The sequence below is a fragment of the Oryctolagus cuniculus genome, chromosome 7, assembly GCF_964237555.1.
Source record: "Oryctolagus cuniculus chromosome 7, mOryCun1.1, whole genome shotgun sequence".
Classification (NCBI taxonomy): Eukaryota; Metazoa; Chordata; class Mammalia; order Lagomorpha; family Leporidae; genus Oryctolagus; species Oryctolagus cuniculus.
The window spans coordinates 11,308,980-11,319,869 of NC_091438.1; positions in this window are offsets into that span (position 1 = coordinate 11,308,980).

A 10,890-nucleotide genomic window follows, 5' to 3' on the forward strand; every position below is an offset into this window, starting at 1 on the left:
CTTCCGTGTTCGGCTGTTCTACGCCACTCAGGCCGGGAAAGGGGAGTGTGTGCAGGAAAGCCCTGTGCTACATGGAGCTTAACCCTTGTCACAGGCGTCACCTTGGTGTGCACAGACGGCGCTAGCTCTTCAGGTGTCACTCCGAATTCCCCAGAGACGGTGGTGGCCCCAGCCTTATTCTCCGCCAATGGGATTGAAACCAACTCCTAGTTCTTTAAGATGTTTCTGTGCCATAATTCAGTTTTACCCCCAAGTCTACAGAAACTTGCTAACACTTTCTCTCTACTCATCCTCAGGTAGACAGTATAACAACCAAGACTGGCACTGGGAAGCAGCGAGTTAGGCTGTTCCCTGGGATGCCAGCATCCCATTTAGACACCAGTTCAAGTCCCTGCTGCTCCACTTTTGATCCAGCTTCCTGCTAATGTGCCTGAGAAAGCAAGTGTTTGGCCCCTGCCATCCAAGTGTGAGATCCAGATGAAGTTCCTGGCTTTGGCCTGGCCCAAACTCTGCCATCGCAGCTGTTTGGGGAGTGAAACAGCAGATGGAAGACCTCTCTCTTTCGGTAACTGTATTTCAAATAAATAATGAATACACCTTTCAAACAAAACAAAACAAACAAAAAAATAAAACACAAAATTGCAACAGCCTAAAAGACTCAAAAGGAAAATGTGAAGATAAATACAAAGGAACTTCCAGTTTCAAAATTTACGATAGGCAAAAAGTTGATCCAATCTGGGCAACAAATGTGTTTTTTTGATATGTACAGTGTTTTATTCCCTCAACTTTTATTACAAAAATGCTCATATTTTCAGCAAAGAAAATAGTACAATGAGTATTTATATATTCTCCCTCTATATTTACCACTTTTAAAAAAAATGTACTTATTTATTTGAGCTAATCCACTTCCGATCCAGCTCTCTGCTAACGTCCTGGGTAAGCAGTAGAAGATGATCCAAATGCTTGGGGCCCTGCACCCATGTGGGAGATCCAGAAGAAGCTTCTGGCTCCTGGCTTTGGATTGGTGCAGCTCTCTTTCTCTGCCTCTATGTAACTCTGCCTTTCCAAAATTTTTTTTTATTTATTTGAAAGGCAGTTATTGAGAAATGGATACACACACACACACACACACACACACACACAGAGAGAGAGAGAGAATTTCCATTTGCTGGTTCACTCCCCAAATGGCTACAACAACCGGGATTGGGTCAGGCTGAAGCCAGGAGTCTGGAGCTCCATCCCTGTCTCCCACATGATGCAGGGGCCCAAGCATTTGGGCCATCTTCCACCGCTTTCCCAGGTGCATTAGCAGGGAGCTGGATTGGAAGTGGAGCAGCCGAGTGATCCACCACTTACGATTGTGACCTTTTGCTCCCCTGTTACTGGTGTGTGAGTTGCAGGGGTGTGTGGGTACATATAAGGGTACTTAAAGTTCAAGAAAATGGAATTAAAAAATAAGTGTATTTGGTGCAAAAAGATTTTTAAAATCCATGCATACAAAGAGTCTTCAAAGAGTTCACAGAATTGGGAGAGAGAGTTTAGCTTAGTGGTTAAGATGCTCAGGTAGCAGAGTGCCTGGGTTTGATGCCTGATCCCGCTTTCTGCTGTGGCAGACCCTGGGAGGCAGCAGGATGGTTCAAGCAGCTGGCTCCCTGCCGGCCACCCAGGACACCTGGACTGGATTCCTAGCTTCCAGGTTCGGCCTGGCACAACCCTGGCTGTTGCAGATATTTGGGGAGTGAACCAACAGATGGAAACTCTCTGTTTCTGCCTTTTCCTTATCTCTGCCTCTCAAATAGAGTTGTAAAATTTCATGGAAAGTCTGTACTATAAAAAATTTTGTATGGATTTCAGACAACTTTTTTAAAGATTTTTTTTATTTGAAAGGCAGATGCAGAAAGAGGGAGAGAGAGAGAGAGCGTGAGAGAGAGAGAGAGAGCGCTTTCATCCACTGGTTCACTCTCCAAATGGCCACAAAGGCCAGAGCTGGGCCCGGCTGAAGCCAGGGCTCTGGAACTCCATCCAGGTCCCGCATGTGAGGTCCAAGCACTTGGGTCACCTTCCCCTGCTCTTCCTGGCACGTTAACAGGGAGCTGGATTGGAAGTAAAGCAGCCAGAACTAGAACCTGTGTTCATTTCAGATTCCTGTGTTGCAGGCAGCGGCTTAACACACTGTGTCACTATGCTGACCATGGTTTCAAAAATGTTTGCACCAAAGTAAACGTATCCTTTAATTCCATTTTCACATAGACTGAAGTACCCTCGTATGCATGTATGTGCATGTATGTTAATGTATCGATCTATGTAGGGGGGTGTGTGTGTGTGTAGGTGGTTTGGGATGGACACTTTCTTGGATGAACCACTTGAAAGTGAGTTGTAGACTTTTGTGACTTTTCTCCCCCACCTCCTCTAGCATCACCTCCAAAGTAAGGCCATTCTCCTACACTACTACAGTGCTATTATCACACCACACAATTCCATAACATCGTGTGATAGTTCATCCCAGTGGTCTCCATACATCATACAAGGCTGAGTTTTTAAAATTTGCCAGGTAGGGGCCAGTGCTGTGGTATAGCAGGTAAAGCTGCTGCCTGCAGTGCCGGTATCCCATATGGGCGCTGGTTCGAGTCCCGGCTGCTCCACTTCCGATCCAGCTCTCTCTGCTGTGGCCTGGGAAAGCAGTGGAAGATGGTCCAAGTGCTTGGGCGCCTGCACCCGTATGGGAGACCAAGAGAAAGCTCCTGGCTCCTGGCTTTGGATCGTCACAGCTCCAGCCATTGTGGCCAATCGGGGAGTGAACCAGCGGATGGAAGACCTCTCTCTCTCTTTCTCTGCCCTCTCTGTATAACTCTGACTTTGAAATAAATAACTAAATCTTTGAAACTTGCCAGGCACTCACGGTTCATACACTGCACCTGGGGTCCCTCCTGGCCATTTTCCAGGCACTGAGTTGTTGGGAGGCTGGGTCTTCTCCCCTCCTCCTGACAAGATGCAGCGGAGGTCATGCTCCCACTGAAGAGCGTTTGTGCCTTGGCACACAAGGGATGGCCGGGCTCACACTCGTGCTCAACACAGCTCCATTCTACCATCTTATAACCGATTCTCTGCCTCTCCCCTCTACCTGCCTGCACCCCTCATGTGGGCTGCAGGGAGGCTGTGGCCACACTCAGTGGGGCCAGCCCGGGAAGGAGCGTGGAGCTGCCCACTGATAAACCTCGCCTCTTCCAAACTGACTGCTCTGGGCAACGAAGGGGCCTGTGAGGCAGTGTCAGGAGGTCCCTGGCCTCCTGTTCCTACACTTGCAAGTTCCCAGAGAAGCCATGAATCCTTCTGGAATTCCAAGAATCATCAAATAAAGTACAACCCTATGTGATCTATAGAGATGTCACTATATGTTGGGACATGTTTGCACATGCTATCTGATTTCCTTTTTTTTTTTTTTTTTTTTTTTGACAGGCAGAGTGGACAGTAAGAGAGAGAGACAGAGAGAAAGGTCTTCCTTTGCCGTTGGTTCACCCTCCAATGGCCGCTGCGGCCAGCGCGCTGCGGCCAGCGCACCGCACTGATCTGATGGCAGGAGCCAGGTACTTCTCCTGGTCTCCCATGCGGTGCAGGGCCCAAGCACTTGGGCCATCCTCCACTGCACTCCCTGGCCACAGCAGAGAGCTGGCCTGGAAGAGGGGCAACTGGGACAGAATCCGGCGCCCCGACCGGGACTAGAACCCGGTGTGCTGGCACCGCAAGGTGGAGGATTAGCCTAGTGAGCCGCGGCGCCAGCCTCCTTCTTTTTTTTTTTTTAAGATTTATTTATTTGTGTGTTAATTACAGAGTTCAACCAACAGTATTAACTAGAACAAAAAAAATACTAAAAGGGATAAAGTATTAAATTGTACATCAACGTCAGGACAAGGGCTGATCAAGTCACTGTTTCTCATAGTGTCCCTTTCACTTCAACAGGTTTCCCCTTTGGTGCTCAGTTAGTTGTCACCAATCAGGGAGAACATATGATATTTGTCCCTTTGGGACTGGCTTATTTCACTCAGCATGGTGTTTTCCAAATTCCTCCATCTTGTTGCAAATGACCAGATTTCATTGTTTTAACTGCTGTATAGTATTCTGTAGGGTACATGTCCCATAATTTCTTTATCCAGTCTGCTGTTGATGGGCATTTGGGTTGGTTCCAGGTCTTAGCTATTGTGAATTGAGCTGCAATAAACACTAAGGTGCAGACAGCTTTTTTGTTTGCCAATTTAAATTCCTTTGGGTAAATTCCAAGGAGTGGGATGGCTGGGTTGTATGGTAGGGTTATATTCAGGTTTCTGAGGAATCTCCAGACTGACTTCCATAGTGGCCTTACCAGTTTGCATTCCCACCAACAGTGGGTTAGTGTCCCTTTTTCCCCACATCATCTCCAGCATCTGTTGTTGGTAGATTTGTGTATGTGAGCCATTCTAACTGGGGTGAGGTGAAACCTCATTGTGGTTTTGATTTCCATTTCCCTGATTGCTAATGATCTTGAACATTTTTTCATGTGCCTGTTGGCCATTTGGATTTCCTCTTTTGAAAAATGTCTACTGAGGCCCATCTCTCAAGTGGGTTATTTGTTTTGTTGTTGTGGAGTTTCTTGATCTCATTGTAGATTCTGGTTATTAATCCTTTATCTGTAGCACAGTTTGCAAATATTTTTTCCCATTCTGTCGGTTGCCTCTTCACTTTCCTGACTGTTTCTTTTGCAGTACAGAAACTTCTCAATTTGATGCAATCCTGATAGTTAATTTTGGCTTTGACTGCCTGTGCCTCTGGGGTTTTTTCCAAGAAGTCTTTGCTGGTGCCGATATCTTGCAGGGTTTCTCCAATGTTCTCTAATAATTTGATGGTGTCGGGTCATAGATTTAGGTCTTTAATCCATGTTGAGTGGATTTAATCCATGTTGAGTGGTGTTGAAATTTAACTGAAAAGTGATCCCTGTTAAATGTAAGAGTGGGAATAAGAGAGTGAGGAGATGTACAATTTGGGACATGCTCAATCAGACTTGCCCCAAATGGTGGAGTTAGAAATGTGCCAGGGGATTCCAATACAATCCCATCAAGGTGGCATGTACCAATGCCATCTCACTAGTCCAAGTGATCTATTTCAGGTCACAATTGATCACACTGATAGGTCTAAGAGTCAAAGGGATCACACAAACAAGACTAGTGTCTGCTAATCCTAACTGATAGAATAAAAAAGGGAGAGAACGATCCAACATGGGAAGTGGGATACACAGCAGACTCGTAGAATGGCAGATGTCCTAAACAGTACTCTGGCCTCAGAATCAGCCCTTAAGGCATTCGGATCTGGCTGAAGAGCCCAAGAGAGTATTTTAGGCATGGAAAGCCAAGACACTCTGGCAAAAAAAAAAAAAAAAAAAAAAAAAAAAAAAAAAAAAAAACACAAAACCTAAATGAAAGATCTTTGCGAGTGAGATCCCAGTAGAAAGAATGGGTCATCACAGCAGGAGGTATCTTTCTCTGAAGGGAGGAGAGAACTTCCACTTTGACTATGACCTTGTCTAAATAAGATCGAAGTCAGCAAACTCAAGAGGCTTCCATAGCCTTGGAAACTCATGACTAGAGCCTAGGGAGATTTCTGATGCCATAAACAAGAGTGTCAAATTGTTAAGTCAACAACAGGAGTCACTGTGTACTTACTCCTTATGTGGGATCTCTGTCCTTAATGTGTTGTCCAATGTGAATTAATGCTATAACTAGTACTCAAACAGTATCTTACACTTTATGTTCTGTGTGGGTGCAAACTGATGAAATCTTTACTTAATATATACAGAATTGATCTTCTGTATATAAAGATAATTGAAAATGAATCTTGATGTGAATGGAATGGGAGAGGGAGCGGGAGATGGGAGGGTTGTGGGCGGGAGGGAAGTTATGGGGGGGAAAGCCATTGTAATCCATAAACTGTACTTTGGAAAATTATATTTACTAATTAAAAGTTAAAAAAAGAAAGAAAATAAACATTTAAATTAAAAAAAAGATTTATTTATTTGAAGGGCAGAGTTACGGAGAGAGGCAGAGCCAGAGAGAGAGAGAGGTCGCCCATCCGCTGGTTTGTCGGGGACCACGCAGCATGTGGCCTCTTAGTGGAAAGACAGGACTAGACAGCCCAGACCGGATAGTACTGATAACACAACCTTGTGTGACCTCATGCCTTAAGATCTTGTAACCTTTCCCCTACTTGCAGAAGCATTGCAGCTACAAGATAAGCTCCCCCTCCTTCCCCCGCCCGATGTCCTGCCCTCCTAAACGCCCCTCCTTCCCCGGCCCGACACCCTGCCTTTATGATATATAAGTGTGTGGTTGAAAAATAAAAATCGCAGCTTGATCAGGACTTGTGTTGCTGCCACCTTTGTGTCTCCTGTCCCTTTCATTTCTCCTTCTAGGTGCTCGGCCCCAGTTGCTGTCCCGCGGGATGGGACACTGGTTCACTCCCCAAATGGCCGCCACAGCCAGAGATGTGCAGATCTGAAGCCAGGCCAGGAGCTTCTTCTGGGTCTCCCACGCGGGTGCAGGGGCCCAAGGACTTGGGGCATCTTCTACTGCTTTCCCAGGCCATAGCAGAGAGCTGGATCGGAAATGGAGCAGCCGGGTCTCAAACTGGCGCCCATATGGGATGGCGGCGCCTCAGGCCAGGGCTTTAACCTGCTGTGCCACAGTGCCGACCACAGTGCTTGGCAGTTAAGATGTCTGTGTCCTGTATCCAAGTACCTGGCTTCAGACTCCTACCCTCCACTCCTGATCCAGCTTCCAGCTAACACAGACCCTGGGAGGCAGTAGTGATGGCTCAGTGATTGAGCCACTGCCAACATTGTGGGAGACCTGGGTGGGGTCCGCAGCTCCCAGCTTCAGCTTCAGCCTGGCTGTTGTGGGCAACTGAGGATTGAACTGGCAGATGAGAGATTTCCCTTTCTCCTCCCCCCCACCCTTCAAGTTAATTAAATTGAAGCTTGTGTCATGGCTCGGTCGGTTAAGCTGCCACCTGCGATGCCAGTATCCCATATTGGAATACCGGTTCAAGTCCCGGCTGCTCTGCTTCCAATCTAGCTCCCTGCTAATGTGCCTGGGAAAACAGCAAATGATGGCCCAAGGACTGGGGCCCCTGACACCCTCATGGGAGACCAGGGTGGAGTTCAGGACTCCTGGCTTTGGCCTGGCATGGCCGAGTGCTGGATGTTGAGGCCATTTAGGGAGTGAACCAGAGGATGGCAGATTTCTTTATCTTTCCATCTCTCTCTCTCTCTCTCTCTCTCCCTCTCTCTCTCTGTTACTCTGCCTTTCAAATAAATAAGATAAATATTTTTAAAAGAAGGAGAAGAAGGAGAAGGAGGAGGAGGAGGAGGAGGAGGAGGAGGAGGAGGAGGAGGAGAAAGGAAATTCAATTAAATGGATAAATTCTGGTAACTGAGTGACCTGGCTGAGAACAGCGACTTCTTGCTCATCCGGTGGGTTCTGGCGGATGTAGAGTTAGTAAGGAACAGCCCCCGTGTGCAGGGGCTCTCGGTGCAGTTCCAAGACTGCCCAAGAGCAGGCACTGTGGAACAGTGTGAGAAGAAGGGCCAGTGTGCGTGGACAGGAAGCAGGTTGCCCCGGGTGGACACCCAGGGCCGGGAACAGCGTGGGGTTTCTTCGGGAGGACTTGCTGACCCATGAGAAGCCCAGACAGGTGACAGCTTTCACACGCCAGTCATGTGCTGTGCTCCAACAGGAAAGAGGGAAGGGCCCACCTGCTTTACCAACCTCACAATTTCACCTTGAGCCTGTCCCACACGTGACAAAAATCCGAGCCTATGTTTAGGAAGAAACCATAAAGGACCCATTCCCAAAGCTTCCCCGGTTACAAAAACATCCACCTTTGGAAGCCACTTGGGCCCAGGTGGAACGCATTGCCCGAAGGACATATATGTGCTCAAGGAGAACGTGGGAGTCATCCATGTGAACCAAAGCCCTGGAGAACCAGGCATAAAAAAAACAGTAGGCAGCACCGTCACCAGCTGCTCTGCGCTCTGCCTGTATGTGAGAACAAAAGAACATTTTCCCGGTGTTTTAGCTATAAATTTTGTGATAAATAGGGCAGCTATTAAATTAACTCTATGTGATATTAAAGTGATTAGGCTGCAAAAAAAAAAAAAAAAAGAAGAAGAAGAAGAAAAAGAAAAAAGTCCTTAGTTGAGCAGTGTTCCTGCCAGGGCAGCGTCCCAGTTTCCACGCGTCTCCACCTGCTGTCTGGGCGAGGCGGGAGCGTGTGGCGGGCTGGCTTCCAGGCGCTCCTAGGACTCTCAATTAGGGAGAAAGTTGAGGAGCTACAGAAATTATGGGAGGAATGGAGCTTCATCAGTCATTTCCTGCAGGAACAGTGGCAAGTTGAAGAGTGTGAGCACTCTGAAGGTCAAGATTAAGAAGCACGGGATTTATTACCGCTGATTTAGAGATTAACATTGTGCCGATTAATCATCTACTCAATGTGAGGAATTGACAATTAATTGACATTTCAGTTCCAATCTGGCAAAGCTTTGTGATTTCCATAGTGAATAATATGAGATCTCCAAATTGAAAGGTTATAAGGGTTTCTTCCAACCAAGCTCAAGATGAAGAATTTCTAAAAGGATACCGAAGAATAACCATTCACAAAACATGACCGTAGGAGGGGCTGGTACTGTGGCACAGCGGGTTAAAGCCCTGGCCTGCAGTGCCGGCATCCCATAAGGGCACCAGTTCTAGTCCCAGCTGCTCCTCTTCTGATCCAGCTCTCTGCTATGGACTGGGAAAGCAGTGGAAGATGGCCCAAGTCATAGGGCCCCTGCACCTGCATGGGAGACCTGGAAGAAGCTCCTGGCTCCTGGCTTCGGATTGGCAACCTCCGGCCATTGTGGCCATCTGAAGAGTGAACCATCTGATGGAAGACCTCTCTCTCTCTCTCTCTCTCTCTCTGTCTCTAACTCTCTCTGTAACTCTTTCAAATAAATAAAATAAATCTTTAAAAAAAAATGAACGTAGGAAATAGATGCCACCTGGATTCGTGAGTGAATAAGCCAATCTGAGCTCAAACCCGATGAAGGGGTGGGCATCCCACCCAGCAGCTAAAATTCCACATGGGATATCCATATCCCATTCACAGTGCCTGGTTTTCAAGTCTGACTCTGCCCCCAGCCCCAGCTTCCTGCAACTGCAGACCCCAGGAAGCAGCAGGTGGGTGCCCAAGTAGTCAAGTCCCTTCCATCCTGTGGGAAACTTGTATTGCATTCCAGGCTCCTGGCTTTGGCCTGTCCCAGCCCTGGCCGTTGTGGGGTTTTTGGGGATAGAACCAGTGTGTGGAAGACCTTTCTCTGTATTTCTCTTCCTTTGCCTCTCTGCCTTTCAAATAAAGTCAAAATAAATATTTTTCTTAAAAAATAAGTAGGCCGGCGCCGCGGCTCAATAGGCCAATCCTCCGCCTTGTGGCGCCGGCACCCAGGGTTCTAGTCCCAGTCGGGACGCCGGATTCTGTCCCGGTTGCCCTCCTCCAGGCCAGCTCTCTGCTGTGGCCAGGGAGTGCAGTGGAGGATGGCCCAAGTGCTTGAGCCCTGCACCCCATGGGAGACCAGGAGAAGCACCTGGCTCCTGCCTTCGGATCAGCGCGGTGCGCTGGCCGCGGCGGCCATTGGAGGGTGAACCAACGGCAAAGGAAGACCTTTCTCTCTGTCTCTCTCTCTCTCACTGTCCACTCTGCCTGTAAAAAAAAATTTTTAAAAAATAAGTCTATGGAATTTTTCTTTTGGGATTTAAAAGTATTTATTAAATCAAAGATCTCCAGCCAGAGTGGCATGGGGGCCGGATTCCAAGAGAGGAAAAAACCCAAAGGAGCTGGTGGGCGTGGGGCTTTTAAGTACAAGTTCAAGGGAAAAAAACTTGACAATCAGATTGGCATACAGTTACCATGGGGGACAAAACCCAAGGACCTGATTTACAATTCTCCATCCTGTCTGGTCTGCTCAGGGTAAAACAAAAGACCACGTAGAAGGGAGGGACAGGTGACTTGTTTCCACAATAAGCTATAGGTCAGGAAGAGCCCTTCACTATTCTCATGGTAAATTTGGAGATTCTGCAACAAGGGGGGCGGTCTGTTTGTTCTTGCTAAAGATAGCAGCAAATATTTTACACCCCAAATTCCACTGGGACCATCCAGACTACCTACGAACCAGTCTATGGGATTTGTAAAAATAAAAAGGCATTGTGACCTTCATAAATTGGCAGCTTGTATTTGCCCATTTTATGCTCTAAGCAAGGTCTATTCAGTCAACATATGCTCATGAGATTTTTTTTTTTAAGTTTTATTTATTTACTTGAGAGGCAGAGTTACAGAGAGAGAGAGAGGGAGAACCAGAGAAAGAGGTCTTCCATCTGCTGGTTCACTCCCTAAATGGCCACAATGACTGGAGCTGGGCTGCTCCAAAGCCAGGAGCTAGGAGCCTCTTCCAGGTCTCCCACATGGGTTCAGGGGCGCAAGCACATGGGCCGTCTTCTGCTGCTTTCCCAGGCCATCAGGAGGGAGCTGGATCGGAAGTAGAGCAGCCAGGACTCGAACCAGTGCCCACATGGAATGCTTGAGCCATAGACGGATGCTTAACCCTTCTACACCACAGCCACAGTGCCAGCCCCTCGTGAGTTTATTTATAAACTCATTGCCAAGAGCATTGAAGCTGGGCTCTCCATAGCATCCAAGCCCTTATCAAACAGTCCACAGACAAAGGCTCTCCTCAGGGGGGTTTACAGGCCACAGAGCAGAGTTCCATGCTGTTCACGGGACTGGGGATCAAATCCAAGGCCAGGACAGCCATCCATAAGTGCTCATCAGAGATGA